Source organism: Oreochromis niloticus, linkage group LG7, assembly GCF_001858045.2.
Source record: "Oreochromis niloticus isolate F11D_XX linkage group LG7, O_niloticus_UMD_NMBU, whole genome shotgun sequence".
NCBI classification, from domain to species: Eukaryota; Metazoa; Chordata; class Actinopteri; order Cichliformes; family Cichlidae; genus Oreochromis; species Oreochromis niloticus.
The window spans coordinates 27,142,302-27,155,004 of record NC_031972.2 but is presented as its reverse complement, the minus strand read 5'-3'; the positions used below and the strand labels follow the sequence as shown (position 1 = coordinate 27,155,004).

Genomic DNA, 12,703 nt, shown 5'->3' with positions numbered 1-12,703 from the left:
TAGTGTAAGTTGTATTCAGTGTATTATCCTATTAAAGTGTATTTAAAGCAATTTTTGTGAATAATTTTGGCAAAAGGGATGTAATGTGTAGTATAATCAAATGGTACATAAAAAAAGTGGTAAGGAAGGTTAATAAGAACTTTGTACATAATGGGGGAATAAGAAGTGCAATAATCGTACATCATGAAGATTAAAATAATCTGGAAACTGTAAATACACTGATACTAGTATCAGCCAAATGCTTGTTGAATTGTTTCTACCAGCAATTGATTTTCTTTTACTCTCTGCTCTCCTCACCTCTCCTCATTTCTCCCCTTTGACTGGTCAAAGCATCACCTCTAATCCAATGGCTTCATTAAATGATAAAGAATGGCTTTAATGAGCTCCCTTGTCCATTCAGAGGAAGAAAAATAGAAAGAAAGAAAGACAGAAAGAAAAGAGAAGGAAAGAGAAGGTACCAAGGAATGTGGCTGTTATTAAAAACTTGACCAATAATAACTTTAAGGAGCAAAAAGTTTAGTGTCTTATTAAATCTTACATGTAGCTGGACAACTGTTCCTCACAAAAGCCTGCATGCACGACATGACGTCAGTCCACGCTTCATGTCACTCCAGCCAGACCATTAAATACCTCAATAGTCTGGATCCGAAGTGATAACACCTTCATTAATACAAATCCAGTTCTCTTTGTCAATACTAATTAGCAAAGTTTGACAGAATTGTTACAGGACAAAGAGCCACAAACTTGAGTAAGGCAAAGTATTTCTGTGCTTCAAAGTTTGTTGTGTTGAGTGTGTTATTTACAAATCAGTTTAAACTCAGAGATGCTTTGAAGTCAAAATCAAATTCACAGTTTTTCCAATACATAAAAAAATGACTTGAAGCCTTAAATTCTCCTTCAGATTGCAGTCATGCATGTGAAGTGTGAGCTGTTAAAGTTTTCTTTAAATAGGTCTCAGAAAGACAGATTGTAAGTTTTAAGGTGTAAAATAAATATCGCACATGGGTTCTGACTTGGCCGTGGGTTCCAAGCAAACACAATCAACTGTGCGGACCATGTTCTTCTGTATTTGTATTTGAAATTCATTGATGCTTGTGCAGTAAGTTTGTTAGTGTGTATACCGGTAGAGTAATCAGCCCAGCAGTATTTGTATTTGTAAAGAAAACCTCTCATCTCCTCCTGGGCTTCTTACCATTGCCATATCCTTGAGTATGTTATGGTCTGCTTGATTCCCTGTGATATAAATTTCATCATCACAGGGTGGGTGAGAGGCTAGTATTTGGTCCTAAAAACAAGAACTACTGTGGTGTCTTCAGCTGTGTACATCAGTAAGCAAATGTAATCCCAGCCTTGGAGATTCATGCAGCAGGACCTCTGAGACAGTCTATCTTGTGAAAATGAACAAAATTAGGAGCTCCGCTTAGACGGGGGCATCATTCCTTGACAGGATCTCATATGGTTACATCCATCCAACCATCTATTTTCTTAACTGCTCATCTAACTTAGAGTCCCAGCAGAAGCTGGAGCCTGTTCCTGTTGACATGGGGCAAGAGGTGGGGTACACCTCGGACAGGTCACCAGAGCCTGAGTGCTGTGAGACAACAGTCCTAATCACTGCAAGTAACTGATATTTGATAACACTTATGCTCACATAATCAAGCGTGAACTTGATGCACTAAATTTCAAAAATCAATAAACTGAATGTTATTTACTGGGCAGAAACTTAATAAAGTCATCACATTTGTAAGTTCTGTAAATTAATGAGTAATAATTTAACTTGAAAGAACAATAAATGAGCTGTATTTTCTTTCTTATTTTCTTGATTTTCTCGATGATAATTAGTTTTTTACATACATGATGTAATTGAGATGTAATTGAGGTGGTTGCACTGAAGGCAATGAAACAGGGAAAAAAAGACTCAGTTATGAAATTTAAATGTGATATGAAGCATAAAAATATGAAAAATGCATGTTTAAAAAAACTTAGATTTAAACATCAAATTCATTTATGTGATAACAACATTTATATTGTAATTAGTTCAAACTGCTCAACAGTACTACAGTAATTTGTACAACTTCTTATATTTTATGCCATGTCTATTTTTTCCAGTAGTTATGAACTGGAATATGTGTTTATGGTATTGGTTTTTCAATGAAGTAGCTTTCACATTAGGTTTTTAGTCATCACTTGCTGCACCAACAGTTCCCACACCAACTCTCATTCCCATGTGAAAAAAAACAAACTTCTCCCTCCTTCTAGCCATACCTCTACCTCAGTCCTCCCCTTTTGTCTTCCTTGCTGGGGAGTGATACAAAGGTCTTAAAAGATCAGGGCAGGATATAAAAGAAGAAACGTTGCTCATTAATTAAAGATACCCAAATCGGATTGAATAATAATGGACAGTGAATACAGAGGGCCGCTTGATTCGCCGGATGACAGAGCAGCTGGCCTGAGGTAACTCCGGTGGCCGCCATGTTTGCGTGCAAACTTCCACTTAGTGTTGATGTTCACAGCAGTGTAAACGCACAGGCTAAAGCAGGCCTCAGTGTGTGTGTAGTCGTCGGGTTAGCGTTAGTGTTTGTTATACTGTGTGTATGGCGGAGTTCATATTTTATTGACGTGAACTCCTAAGAGGGCGGCTAAAGCTGGCACTGTGTGTGCCTACAGAGAGCTGTGTGTTTTGGCTGAGGGGAACTGTAGCAATCACACACAGATAAAAACATCACAATACAGAGAGCAAGGATACCTCAACGCAGTAACTGAGGGGGGTAAGAGAGCATGGAAGCTGTGGCGAGGGTGCACCAACACACATGCACACACACACATAGACACACCAAATCTGGCTCTGCAGACTTATGTGCGGATACAATTTTACGGGATCTTGTTATAAAAAGATGTGCGTTTGCATTAAGTACACACACACATAAGAACAAAGATGCAAACACACATGCAGTTACCCATAGGGAAGAGCGTCTTTTCTTCAAAGAGATGCAAGCACACAGTCAGTTTTTATGTAGCATGGACACAATAAAAAACTTTCACACTCATACATTCTGCATGAGGTTTATCTGACTTTAATAAATCCTCGGTCGCATGCATGGGAAGTTACATAAATCTCTCTTCTCCTCTCCTTACTGCACTGCATGCTGGGAATGTGAGTGAGTGCATGAAGGTTGTTGGTGAGTGTGTGGAGTTGATGACTTGGGACATCTGGAGTGCATTTTTCTTTCGGATTTTCATTCTTTACACCTGCTTCTTGATGAACTCTAAATTGTAACCAGAGTGGTATTTAATAGTGTCCCTTCTACTCAGCTGAGCACTCAAGCGTACTGTCCTGCAGGTGTCATTTACCCAATCACATATTCACACACACATTCGTGACCGTGAAAACATTTCAATAAGGAGAGGCCATTTGGTAGAACTGAACATGATTTATTCAGATACAGAATTCAATTAAGTTATTTGGCGACTAGGCTTAGATGACCCATCATAGCAGAACAGGATCCCAGCAGGAGTTAGGACAGTATCCCCTGGAGCCTAGACATTGGTGTTTGTGATGCTGACAGTGGAGGCATGGATGGGGCTCTGAGTGACCAGGGTGAGATGAAGATGAGCACTGAAATTTAAATCGTGCAGAATAGAGGCTGATTGGCTCCCAGAAGGCAGGCAAGAAAATGATTGGACTAGAGTAATGAAGTAATGAAGTATTTATTTAGAGTTTGAAGAAAAGAGGGAGTGAATAGACTAAAAGCCAGGAAAGCAGCCAGATGAGTGATTTCAGATCTGCCTCATTGAACTGGGGGTGTCTTTCATGGTTAAATACAAAAATACAACACTATTTATGCAAGCTTGAGCAGTATGACATGTTTTGTAGTATGACATGTTTTGAATTTGGTGTTATTGGCCAAAAAGGCTCATCCTGGCTGCATGAGACACAGGTAAGCATCAGCAAGTTGCATGTTGTTATGTGGATGAGAGGCAGGCCACTAGTAACGCTGTCACAAGCATTGTGCAAACAAAATAGAGACTTTAGTCAAATGATTACCTACAAATTATATTCAGACATTCAAATAATATATTCAGTACATTAAATTGAGTTAAATACATTATTTCATTTGAAATTCAAAAAATATACCTCAAACCTAAACTATGAGGTCTCCAAAAAACACACTTTCAAAATTCTACATAGCTGAACATCAAAGTGTAACTGCAAGTTGGTCCAATGAAGGTCTAATGAAGAGGAAGAAATGAAGCAATGAAGATGAATCATTCACAGTTTTCAGATATACATAGTATCACAGGATGAACCTCAGTTGTCAGTATTCTTCACAGACAACGTCTTAGGTGAAACCTCTGGTAGACAGTTTGTCGAGGTCACATACTTTCCCCCAGATGCTGCCAAATTTAGTGAATCATCCTAACAATAAGAAAAGTGACTGGTAATGAGCAAAAAACACTGTTTGAAAAAGGCAAAACTAAGAAAACGCTGGAAAAGTGCCTTTTTTAGTCATGACACCAATCTTAGTGTGGGAGTACTGGTCTTATTTTCACAACATCTTCTGTTATCACATGTTTCAATATGTGAAGTGGAGCAGGGGAGGATTCAAGTGGTATGACCAAGAAGCTGGACGTATACAAGTATTTCAAAAGCTAAATGACAAACTAAAGTAGTTCAACCGGAGCTCAGCAGTGGTAGGAGATGACTGGATTCATACCACTAATCCCTCAGGTCTTCATAGGAAAATTGTTGATAGGAATACAAGAGAACCTCATTGACATTTAGGTTCCCTGATATCCACCATCATTGCAGAAAATGGTCTCACATTATAGACAGTATATACATGTAAATGTCTCTCAAAGGAGTTTGATGGCTGCCAGGCAGGACAGATTTTATGTCAGTTAAGCATACAATAATAGTTTAGTTAATACAGCAATATTATCCATTGGTTTATTTAGTTAACTGGCCCATGGCTTTTTCTCAGTTTTTGCTCTGACTCCTGGAGTCATTGAAGACTAAGTACAAGAGACAAGACAATTTAGCTTGATCATCATTGGTTGTACACAAAACACTGATTATAACATTTTACCAAGAGAACACACAAAATAACTCAGTGGAAAAAACTAGGTGAGTTAAAAGGAGATTACAGAGAAAACTTAAATAATCCAATCAAATGATGCATCTAAAGCTTGAAGCTAAATGAGTCAGTAACTAACATGAGTCAGGATGAAGTCATGACATACCTCTGAGTTCACCATCTCTTTGATGAGATTTCTAGTGGTACAGCAGCTCAACTGTTGCTGATTGTCTGGGGTTAATCGACTTCCTGCACAATTTTAAAACAAATTCTGAATTCTTTAAAAGTATTTGTATGAAGTTTTTTTTATACTGTAGACTGCTTGATTTCTGAAACCTTAACTCTGAGCTGCACAAGGGAACAGACTATAATGGACAACTTGTTTTTGATCTGGGACATTATTGATCTGTCCAAACTCCAGGAGTTGCATGGGGGAATTTTTTTCTGTTGACCAGGAAAATGCATTTGATAGAGTGATCATTGTTCAGAACATTTGAAGACTTTGTTTTGGAAAAGCTTTTATTTCTTGGATTAATTTGTTGTATTCATGTGCCACTGTTTGGCTAAAGGTGGGGGAGGACTTAGCTGACCGGTTCCTGTTCAGAGAGGTTGCCCCCTATCTTGGATGCTGTATGCTTTGGCCATTAAACCCCTCCTAAACCAGCTCAGTCAAGGTCTCATAGGATTGACCTTTGCAGGAGAAATACAAAGCAAAGTAAGCTTGTCAGCTTGTCAGAAAAACCAATATACCTACTACCTTTAATAAAATGGAGAAGGGATGAAATGTTTAGGTGTCTTGCTCGGAATTTATGATTATCATTTCAAGAGAAAAAATAATTTCTTTTGGAACTCATTATTTATTGTGTTTTTATGTTCATACAACAGTCTGATGTTTTTGCTACAGGAGTATTTTTGTAGTCTTAGTTAAGACTATCCTTAGTTTTGTATTTTTGTTTAACTTTTTTAAGGATTTATGATAGTGGTTTTAAAATTTTGAATTGTCTTCTCAGTCTGTCTGGTCCCTTTGTACTTTATCTATGTAGTCAGTCATGTCTCTGTTAATTCTCCCTTTGTCTTTGTCAAGTCTGTGTGTCTCAGTCTTTACCCCTGTGTTGGTTTCCTGTTTTATTTTGATAGTCTCTTGTCTCGTCTGCATTGTGATTTGTTTTGCTTCCCTTTGTGTTATTAAGTGATCAAAATGATATGCGAAAACATGAGTGAAAAGATCTTTAGCAGATTAAATATTAGAAGATTAGGCGTATATTTCACAGATGGGTATCTGGAGTTTATGGGTCAAATCTTTTCCATTTCCAGAGATATCTCAAACATGTATCCGTCAAAGATCCTGTGAGCATTCTTCTGGATATTGTCTGTATCTGTGACAAATACAAATGTATCACTACCTCATATAGTGCTGCATTTTAGTGCTTTTATTTCAGTGGTGGATGGTGAATGTGTAGAGTTGGTGGTAGGCCAAACTCCAGTGGTACAGAGAGAAAGTATCACAAGATGATCAATAGTGTTGTCACGGACCCGGTTCCAGGGACTCGGGGTCTGTGAGCAGTTTGCACTATCATTATCATTATTATTATTATTATTATTATTATTATTATTATTTGATGTGTGTGTCTCCTGCACTGCTGCTGTTCTTGTGTTCCATGTTTGTGTATTGGCAGGTGTGTGTGGGTGTGTGTGTGTGTGGGTACAGTCGTGACAGGCACCTTCAGGCCTGCTGGGTGTGGCCCTACCAGCTGACCGGTCACACCCAAGGATCTTCACACACACCTGGCGCTGATCAAGCCTCGTCGGAGGAGCTACTTTAGAGTGTGGTGGAGCTCTCTCCAATGTTGGATCGTTGAGTGACTTCCCGTCAGTCCTCAGTAAATGTGCAAAGTTAGTGCCAGTCTGCCGTTATGTAAAGGTACTCACGGCTGCCTTTGTATGTGTGTTTCTCCAGGAGGATTTGTGGAAACAAGGAAGCAGCAAACAGACTGTACACAAGGAATGGAGACAGAGCACGGGAGTAGGGAGAAGACACGGAACGGGAGTCGGGATCGCACTGGGGATTTATTGTTGTTTAGATTGTTACATCACTGTAAATAAACGCAATGCCTTCATCATAAAGTCCTGCATTTTGGGTCCTCCTTCCCCACACACCCACGGTCTGCCACACAGACCATGACAAGTGTTACTTGTTAAAGTAGATCAGTAAGGTTTTAAACATGTTTCGCAGACTCAAACTCTGTACAAAAAGTCAAAAGATGGTAGGTTATAAGCACTTGGCAAATAGAAAGGATTTTGGTTACAAAAATGTAGACCAAACCGAGATGGAATTAAACAAGCGGTCGTAGCTAAACAGATAAAAACTATAAACATAGACATATTATTCCTACAAGAAACACACAGCTCTCATAATTATGCTGTTGACTTGGAAAAGGCTTGGAAAGGATTATTTTAATTTAAAGTTATGGTACAAACCTCAGGGCAGGTGTTGCCATTATCTTCTCATCTAATTCCAATCCCCAACTAATAAAAGTAGCTGGGGATTGGAATTGGATCACTGACTTATAGTTAACAAAAATTAAACAGTTGAGGAAACCCACCTACTTTCTTTTACCAATTTGTCTTCTGTCATGGCAGAAAATAACCTTACTGATAAAGTTTAACACACACATTAAAGAACAGACATGGGTCAAAGTCACAGAAAGTAATGGAACGACAGCCAGATAAGACATTTAAGAAAAACCAATGTGTTTCACCAATATGTTGATTAGATCAATAATATCACCTGTAAGGTTTTCAGCTCATCATGCAGAAGAGGTTGACAGCTCTCTTTAAATAAACCCACAACACTGCCAATATTGGCAGTTTAATTCATAACAAGGCCTTCTGTCAATACTTTAGTCTTTTTTGGAATCAGTCGGCCTTGTGAAAAAAATCTCATCCAATCTCTAACTCAGTGGTGGAAGATGAGAAAAATCAAATCAGAATCTTTTGTCAGATGTCCGGGCCATTTATGTAAATCTAGAAAGGAATAGAACACAGGTAGTAGAAAGATAAGATTATTGCTTGACAATAAGACCAACAGTAAGAAAGGAAGCCTTAAAGGGAGCTTTAATTAAAGAGACAGACAGAACATCTTCTATTAATAACATAGAAGTTCCATATATATGGGTTTAAGTTAGGAAAAAAGTCATAATTTGGTGACACACCCGAAGCTTCCTGATAGTCATAACAACTAATCTAGCACAGTGAAGGAGACCATACAGATCTACAGTGAATGTGAAAAATTTACTTTAGTTACATAGATGTCATATTGGATGAACCACCCAACTTGAATGGATCTCAGAAGCTGTGTATAGAGTCACTACTTTTTTTGAGCAGATGTCTGTTGGTGTCCAGCAGCTTATTGTCACCGTCCAGCGGGATTCAAAGGACTTCCTGCAGAGTTCTACAAATGATTTTGATCTGTGTAAGGAAAAGACTTATCACTGAGCTGCACAAGGGCAGTTTTGTCACTACTTCCAAAAAAAGGATAGAAAGAAATGTTTTGTTATCAATTACAATCAGACCTATTAAATCTGGAAAATGCAAAAATGGACAATAATTTGCAATATCAAAGGGCTATCAAAATTTCAAGGTATAAAGGTAAGGTTTTTCTGTGTAGAGCAAGAAAAACATTTTGATTTTTGTTTATTTTTGTAGGAGTTTTGTAGTTTTTAGGTTTGAAGGAAAATGTATTTCATTGATTAATTTGCTGTTTTCAAGTGCTGCTGTTTTGTTGAATAAAGGAAGGGCACTCAGCAGACTAGTCCCTGTACAGATTAGGCAGGGTTGTCCATTGGTAAGTTGTATGCTCTCACCCTCTTGAACCAACTTAAGCAGGGTCTCATGTGGTCAACGTTTGATGCAAGTACTTCCAGCTGAGCAATGGGACAGATAGGGCATGAAATGCCTTTGGACTTTTCTTAGCAACAATGATTTCCAGAGTCAAAACTGAGAAAGATAAGTGGAGTAAATTAGTTCCTGATTACTTAGATGCACTTGGGTTCAGCTCCCCGGTCCCCCCATTTCCCCCTACAGGTGGAGATATCTGGATACAAGTCATCTGGCTGCCTTGAAATTCTGGTATCGCTTCATGGTTGCACTAAACCTCCAAATGCATTGGTGCAGGACAAAATTAAGAAACTGGTTGACAGTGTTGGGACTAACGCGTTATTAAGTAACGCGTTACAGTAACTACGTTATTATTGTGGTAACGAGCACGGTAACTAGTTATTATGCCAAAACCAGGAACGCGTTACTCGTTACTGGGATTTAGATAGGCTCGTTACTCGTTACTTCGTGTGGTGGATATCGCGGAGCTTCCACAGATTCAGTAACATTAGCAAGTGGTGGAGGCCAGCAGGTGGATGAAGGAAAAGGGAGGCAAGAGGAGAGACCCGAAGCGGCCGCCGGTCCGCGTGTCAGGTGAACTGAACTTCAGGTAAAAAGTTATGACCTGCAGTCTATCTGGGTCAGATATAAACCAAGTTTAGGTGGAGTTTATTTTCGGTATGCTGACATTTTCGTACTGCGTGCTAGCTAGCATGACAGAGTTTCTATACAGCTGGGTGGGTGCTATGTTACTGATGTTGAACTTTATTTTGTTCATACGGTTAATTATTAGAGTTGCCAACCGTCCAGTAAAAAACAGAATCGTCTGGTATTCAGAGAAAATATTACGCGTTTCGCACTGAGGTGAAAAGGAACACAGTTTGTCCCGGACTTCAGCTACAATGAAAAAGACACAAAGCTGAAGCTGCACAGCTGCCTCTTCTTCTCTCATTCTCTCCTGTTTCTACTTCAATCACGAAACTGATCAATGATCAGCTGATCGGCTTTTCTCTCTTGCTTATTTATCGCCCACTTTGCGCCAGAAAGAGGAAACCAGCGGATGGCGCGTTAAACAACAGCAGCACGTTTAAGCTTGATCAGCTGTTGTTAGAATTTATTTAATATTAATTTCTAGTATCAGCTGATGTTTGCTGGAGCCACAGCTGTAAAGCTGCTGGTCATGATATCGGTTTGGTTATCTGGTGAGAGGGAAACATGCAGATGAAACCAGGAGATGTCCTTACTGAATCATCAGAGCTGAACAGGTGATGGAGAAACAGGTTTACCTTTTAGGTGACATGGATGAGTTGAAGGGAAGTTATGAACTGTTTCTGAGAGACAAATAACACCAGGATCCTTTTCTACGTAGCTGACAGCTGGTAACTGTGCAGGGGCGGGTCTAGCAAATTTTTGCCAGGGGTCCATGTAGGGCATTAACAGGGAAAGGGGGGGACAAGGAAATACTTTTCTTTATTATTCTCATTTAAAATGTCTCGCTTTTAAAAAAATAATTATCTGAGTCTTACAACAAACAATTGATAGATTGATACATATATACCATCAGAACAGTGTACATCACTGTCACAACAGTGTTTGTTTTCATTCAAAGGCTTTATGATTTTTCCTATAATGGTGGGCTGGTCTCTAGTCAAAATGCCCGGGACGATTTTTTTGTCCCAGTCCAGCTCTGTATGCAGCTCATCTGCAGTCTGGTGTTACCTACATCTTCCTATTCAGAAGGCAGAATTTCCAAGTTCTGAGTACAATCAAAAGCACCACGACTGCAGTTTTTGTGTTGGATGTAAAAAGCAGGCTAGAATCATGGCGGCGGTCAACGACGGTCCAGGCGTGGGATTTCTCTCGTGGAAATGTGCACATTATTTTTTCCTTTCTATTGGTAGGTGGCACAGTGCACTTGTGGCAAGTAAGCAAGCTAGAAGACTGGCAATCTTGCTGGGTATCCAGTTACGGAAGCAACACATTAACAAGAGAATTCTGAGTAAAACCAAAGTTACTTTCCCTAGTAACTAGTTACTTTGAAAGTAACGAGTAACTTGAAGTAACTGAGTTACTTTTTTAGAGAAGTAACTAGTAATGTAACTAAGCTACTAATTTAAAGTAACTTACCCAACACTGCTGGTTGACAATTTGGGGACCCTTGCCATTGAATTAAATCTGCAGTACTGTTTTTAAAGTGATTGAAATTTGTAGTTGCATCACAACTTTTTGTCTTTGGACTGCTCAGCATTTCCTGTACCACAAACCACAGATTTGGTCTGAAATAGCTTCTGTGTTGTGGGATCAAAAAAATTGACGGTATGGCTGGCATTCCCGGTGTCTTTTGGTGAGCATTAACTGTAAGTTCTGCAGAAACTCAGCCACTGGTTTGGACTGCTTTTCTGCCATTGTGCCTCAGTGCTGCAGTAGAGGGACATGAGGACGATGGAGTACTTTGATCTTTTAAAACACCAGGGCTGACAGAAGGCCTTGCTAAAGCCTCAAAGAAATCAGAAGAAAGTTCTCAACAGAGCTTTATTACTTGGGGTCCCAGAGTTGAAGCTGTTCTGTGCATTTACACCAGTTTCTTCTTCTTCTTACTTCTACAAATTTCCTAAAGAGAAACACAGTGTGGACCTTCAGTGAAGGGTGGTGCATGGGGCTGTGGCTACAAACAGAGTTTGGTGTCTGCTGATATCCGAATGGAGTTTATCCATTTTAAAATGGCAGGTGAAGTGGCAGACTTTGGTAATTTCCTCTCTGTTAGGAGGAAGGGAATCTGTGTACAATGTTAATGACTTGCTTGTTGTCAGTTTCTGAAAGGTTCTATTGTGGTGTTTACTGGTAGGTATAGGGCAGGGGTCGGCAACCTGCGGCTCCGGAGCCGCATGCGGCTCTTTAGTCCTTATACTGCGGCTCCGCGTGGTTTGGGAAAATAAATTAGAGGTATTTAGCTGAAGTGTATTTTATTTATGTTAGTTCTTTTTAACTCGTAGTTCTAAATTGGAAGATTATTGTGATATTGAAATATAAAAATAAAATTATATTCTATTATTTTTTCATCGCTCAAAATAAGAGTCACACTCGCGGAAGCCGGTGTACCCGCCGAAACGCCGTGCATTTATCGAGACTTTCAACCCCAGGTAGGCCAATTATGGATCTTCGGATCCACATTATGTCAGCAGCTGTTCTCCACCGTGAACTATGTTAAAAGACAAACACCGTTCACGCCTGACAGATGACAGCTTACAGTCCTGCGTAAACTGACTTCGTATAGCCCCGATTTGCGGACTCTGTGCGCAGAGGTTCAGGAGCAGAAGTCCCATTGTAAACAAATCACGGCAGACCCGACGATGTTTCCATGAGCATGCTTTTCAGCATCTCTTTATTGAGCACTTTTCACACACGGTTGCTGTACGCAGACGTAAAGGCGGCGAGGCGTGATTGCGGGTGTCGCTCAGGTGCGTCCGCCTCCCCTGCAGCGGCGCTGCAAACCACGCCCCGCCGCACGCATTAACCAGGTAAAATACATATTTAGGCAGAATTTTGCAAATATCTATTTTTCATTTTTCAGCAGCATAGTGCTTTTTTCCAATTATTTTTTAAGAGTCAGGTCAAGGCTCCAACAGCCCAAAGACGATATAAGGGTGGCGGCTGACAACAGTTTTTGTTTGCTACATGGATCATTTTAGTTCAGGTTGGTGTCTTTCCTTTTGTTATATTTCTTTAAGAGTTCAAAATGTGTTGATTACATA

General features: G+C 39.6%; 1 long non-coding RNA gene across 2 annotated transcripts in view; it reads left to right on the top strand.

Moving 5' to 3' along the window:
- LOC106098168 (uncharacterized) overlaps positions 1–7,199 on the top strand; it is a 31,651-nt gene extending 24,452 nt beyond the window's left edge. For both annotated transcript variants that reach the window (XR_001224312.3, XR_003221066.1), the window contains exons 5-6: positions 6,752–6,944; positions 7,033–7,199. This is a non-coding gene — a long non-coding RNA (uncharacterized LOC106098168). The remainder of the gene's footprint in view (positions 1–6,751; positions 6,945–7,032) is intronic.
- Positions 7,200–12,703: the final 5,504 nt, after the last annotated feature.